General features: G+C 47.1%; 1 pseudogene; it reads right to left on the minus strand.

Annotated features, from left to right (window-relative positions):
* Positions 1 to 870: 870 nt before the first annotated feature.
* LOC143675890 (pseudouridylate synthase 1 homolog pseudogene) lies at positions 871 to 4,572 on the minus strand (annotated as a pseudogene).
* Between the last annotated feature and the right edge of the window lie 721 nt (positions 4,573 to 5,293).

A 5,293-nucleotide genomic window follows, 5' to 3' on the forward strand; every position in this document is an offset into this window, starting at 1 on the left:
CCATTTCATTAGTATGTTTCCATTCAAATTCCTAAAGAATACTTAAAATAGCTAGTTACTGGATTTTGATGGATGTTGAGTTGCTTTCCAGTACAACAATATACCTTCCCTTCATGTTACATTCAGCATAGGAGGTTAGTATGGAGCCAGCGGGGAAGGGTTATTTGGCTTATTTAAGAGGATACAGTAAGCATCAGATCCATAGGGATTACCTGCCTGAACTTTAAACCAAGATAACCCAACCCCATGTCATGTGGTTTCCAACAGTAAGGGGATGCTCCCCTTTTGCCATTCTAGCCTGTTTATGGCAAAAGTCTAAAAGTGTTTGTATCTCCTTCAACACTTTGTAGTTTCTATTTGTAAAATAACAGCTACCCTTGTGGGTGTGGATTAGTTCCTTATGGTTTCAATTTGCGTTTCCCTAATGATAATGATGCTGCATATCTCCTCACCTGCTAACTGGCCATTTTTAATCTTTGGAAAAGTGTCTGCTCAAGTCCTTTGCCCATTTTTAGACTGGGTAGTCTGTCTTTTTTATTCAGCTGTAAGCTCTTCTGCCACCCCCAAACAAAATTTATACTTCTTTGATAAGAAAAGTACTTCTTCAGATGAATAGTGTCTATCTGTGCTGAGGTGCGTGGACCTAATGTGTGAGCTGAAACTAGATCTACGGCAGATTGCTCCGGTGTAAAATTAAAAATGACAGGAAATCTGGAGATGCTGATGTTGCAAAGGCAGACCACGATGGGCAGACAGCCTTAGGCTCTCCCATCACAGGTTGGGGTGGGGGGGCTGGCTGCAACAACGCACCCGCTTTTGCTAACTCTGGGGCTGGCCCTTGAGAGGTGCGGGCGGGCCCCTCATGGCCTCTCACAGTATCTCCTCCTCCTCCTCACCGTCTTCTGGAAGCCTGGGGACTATGACACCACACGGGCCAGGTGCTGAAGTTGCGGACGGGGCAGGGTACTGAGCCCCAGCGTCTCGGAGCGCGTGCCGCTCAGCGCTAACAATGATAGGTTAGATGTTCCGCTCCCTGAACGCCCCAATCTCAACTTCCTCCTTGAACCAGTCCAGCGCCTTGTGCAGCCCGTCGCCCAGAAGTACTGGTTGTACTTCTAAAAGTGCACGAGCTCGAGGACCAGGCCCAGCTCTGGTGCATGTCCAGCTTCTTGAGCCCCCAGCTGGGCTCCAGCGCGCTCTTCAGGCGACCACCAGCCCCCACCATCTTCCGGATCTGCTGCGTCATGAAGCTCTGCCCCCTTCACCTTGACCAGGCTGAACTCCAGGCCCTCCCGCACGCAGGGCCGCTGGCGGGGCACGCCCAGGACTTGGCGCAGCTCTGGGCTCCCGCGGTCCCTCCTGCAAGGTGAAGCTGTGCGAGCTATGGGAAGGCATGTCCCGTCCGGCGTGCCCAGTCCCTGTGGGCAGCCGTAGGATTATGACCTGGCATTGCACCTTTTCTTGGGGTTGAAGCTCCCAGCGACCCTCTGCAGCCCTCGGATCCGAATGTGGGACGGGAGGTGGCCGCTGACCTTTTCCAGAATGTCGTCAGTCAGCCACACGTTCAGGGCCGCAGCCACGCCAGGTCTGGCGGTGCGCACCGCCGGGAGGACCGCGTTTTCCTGTCTCCGCCAGGGTCCTGCGGGAGACAGCCACACTGGACAAGGGCCGACGCTAATCGCCTTCAGACGTCTTGAACTGTGAGGACCCGACGTTCCTCTGAATCCCACGGTCTCCCTCCCCGGAGCGGGCCTGGAGCAGCACAGTCTTCCTCCGGGGCAGCCTTCGGGTCTGCTCCTTCTGCTCACCGCGCTTGAGTTCCTTCCCCGAGCTTCCATTTCCTCCCAGCTCCTGGGCCGACCCTGCCAGCCGCTCCGGGCCTCCCGGGCCGGCTCCTCCTCAGCCCTCCCAGGTGAGGGGCTTGCACGTTCTCTGCCGTGGGGGGCGAGCGGAGGGGGCGCCGCCCTAGGCGAAGTGTCGGGGCCCGCAGGCTCCCCACAAGGCTTGGGCCGCCACCCGCAAGTCTAAGTGGACCAGACTCCCATGCACGGCCGGCTGCGGGTCCGCGGGGGTCGCGGGTGGGGGTGCCTGACCCCCGACCTCCCAGGGGCCTCCCGTGCCCGCGCGCCCTGTCCTCCCCTCAGCACCGAGCCAAGACCCCGCCTGCCTCGACGTCCCCTGACTCACCCCCGCCCCCGCGGGGGGCTTCCTTTCCGCCTCTGGGGACCCCAGCAGCCCCTTGGGATAGCCCGGTCTGCCCCCGCGACTCCCACCCAGCCTCACTCCATGAGGTTGTTTTGTTGTTGTTGTTATATAATGTGCATATTAAACTCTAATCAGATATATGATTTGCATCTCTTTCTCCCATCCTGTGGGTTGTCTTTTCACTTCTTAATAATAGACGTTGATACACAGAAGTTTTTCATTTTGATGAAGTTGAGTTTATCTGTCATTTCTTTTGTTGCCACCACTAAGAATCTATCACCAATTCCAAGGTCGTAAAATTCACATATTCTAAGAGTTTTATGGTTGTAGCCTTATATTTAAGTCATTGTGCCATTTTGAGTTAATTTTTATGTATGATGTGAGATGGGGTCCAATTTTATGATTTTGTCCGTGGATATCCGTTTTCCTGGAACTACTTGTTTCTTCATTGCAGCCTCTGTCTCAGCCCTTTCACGTTCCACTCCTGTCCTTCTGTTTCTTTACTTTTACGTTCATCTGTGGCTCCAGGAGCTTCACTCACCGAGGTCAAAGACTCCACTTTCCCCCTGGTTCCCTTGACCCTGGCTGCCCCGTTTACCTGCTTACTTGCTCAGCACCTGGCCTGTGTGACTGTCCCACCCTATCAGGTACTGGCACCGGCACACTCAGCGGGAGTTACTTCTCTGCTTGCCCTAAATGCTTGTGAGATGGACACATGATTCCAAATTACAAGTTCTTATGCAAGCTTCAGTTAGACCTTGCTACCCATCACAACCTGTGAAACCCTAACCCGGACAGTTCCAGCCAATCCTAAAGAACCCCTAGGACAATATATAAGATTCCACAAGAGTTCCATGCACTAGAGTAACTTTCCAGAAACTTACAACCTCCAGATGGGTTCCTGGACCAGATAAATCCTGAAACGTAGAGGGCCCAGCCTCTTCAGAACATCAGATAGTTCCATCTCCCGACCCCATATTATGGACAGCACTTCCAACATGAAAAAGTTAGAATGGCCATAGCCCAAACACTCCTAAAGAGAGGGATAGAAAGATCAAAGATGATGGTGGAGTTATACAGAGAAGATAGAATTTAACAAATGAATATGATTGCTGAATCATTAAATTGATATTTCTTTTAGTCTTCAGTATCTTAGAGCAGCTAGAAGTAAAAACCTTAAATTGTGGAATTGTAAACCCATGTCAAACTCTAAAGTATGTTCTATAACTAAGTGTGGTGCTGTGCTTTGAAATGTATTTCCTTTATATACATATATATGTTATTTTTCACAAAAAAGAAAAAAGTTGATTGTGATGATAAAAAAATATTTATGCCTTCTAGCCTCCTATATTCTGGAGCACCTAGAAGGGAAAATCTGAGAGGATGGTATGGTAGCCTATGACAGACTCTGGGATCTGTCTTGTAACAACTGGTTGAAGAGTGCTTTGAAAGCTATTGCCTTTTTATTTCTTTGCTTTTTATATTATAAAAATATGATATTTTTTATTTTTCTTTTTATATTATAAAATAAAAAGTTTTCTAAGAACTTATAAAAAATATTCTTAATTTAAACAGGTAGACCAATTACAGGGAAATTTACCACTCCCCCCCCCCCAAAAAAAAAGAAAACACTAAAAAACTTAAGATAAAGTAAACGAGAATACATTTCTGTGCTATGCCATATAAAGAATGAGCTCGTTTTTGGACAGGTTTAAAGAGCTCTCTAACCTTCTGTCTTCTAAATTTCCAATTAAAATACGAGCACAGGGACCAGGGGAATGTGTTTGTTTATACTTGGCAAAAACTGATTTCCTGTTTCTAAGAAAAAGAGCTTTTCAAAGCTTTTTTGGACATCAAATAGCTCGTGCAAAACAATATTTTGATGAGCTAAGTGTAAATGAATCAGAAACATATGGATTGGATTTCCATTGAGATACACATGGATTTAAACATAAGCTGAAGAGAATGCCTGGTAAGTTATACTTGGAATTGATGAAAAGTAAAATGTGGTAAATTTTTCAAAACTTGTTTTTGAGGTACCTTATGCCCTGTCCCCCAGCCCAAACGCTGGAGGTTTATTCTCTCTTTTTAGGAAATCTTTGTTGAGAAGTCCAAGTTACTTGCCCTTTAATGGACAAAAGTCAAGTTTTTACAAGCAGGCTTCAAAGTGATGTTATCACACATGTATACCTATCAAAGAGTGAAGAAACCCTTGGGGCGGTCACCATGATAAATTCTTAACTTCAGTAATTTTACTTGCATTCCCTCCTTTACATTCCATTTCCCTGACCTCAGAACAGAGGGATCTAAGGGGGGGAAGACAGAGAACGAAATATTTCATTGAATGTTTTGCTAAGACATACGCATGCCTGCGTGTACCTGTGTGGCATTTTGCGTTCCACAAGGTTACCCTCACGGAAGTACCAACAATGTTTGGCTGATATGAACATGCTCCAAAAAAGTTTTCCTCTATTGTGGGTGATATTTAATATTGTGCTGTGAAACCACTTGGTAGCGGATGGTATGATACTAAACAATTTGGGACTAGATAATCTAATCCATAGAAGATATGATTATGTAGTTAATCCGTTTATACATACTGATCCTTTATGGCAAGACACAGGAAGAGGAATGCTTAAACCAAAGCACAGCACCAGCCCTCCTAGGAGTAGTGCAGTCTGTTCTCAGGGTCTCTCTGGCAGATCTTGAATCCTATTCCCTTTCCTGCCCAGAATCTGTTCTTCTCTCATTTCCCTTGGTTTCAGTTTATATTACACTTGCAATCCTTACACTTTTCTTCCAATGTTAGGGCTCCATGTGTAACCTGTTTCTTCAGCTGTTGCCTGACACCTGAATTCTGATCCCACAGACAAGCACTGTATTCATGGTGAGTCATGTGTGCATCTAGTCATACCAACCAAGACTGCGGGTGACATATTGGCCTATGGCATAGGTACCTTAACTGCCATGCCTTTTAGCCTGATCTCTTCCTGCTTCCTTGTCTGTCCATTCAGGCCTATTGCCTTCTGTAAACTTCTCTTGAGTGTCCTGCCAGTTCATTGCCTCCCTGTTGCATATGTCGATGATA

Source organism: Tamandua tetradactyla, chromosome 3, assembly GCF_023851605.1.
Source record: "Tamandua tetradactyla isolate mTamTet1 chromosome 3, mTamTet1.pri, whole genome shotgun sequence".
Taxonomy (NCBI): Eukaryota; Metazoa; Chordata; class Mammalia; order Pilosa; family Myrmecophagidae; genus Tamandua; species Tamandua tetradactyla.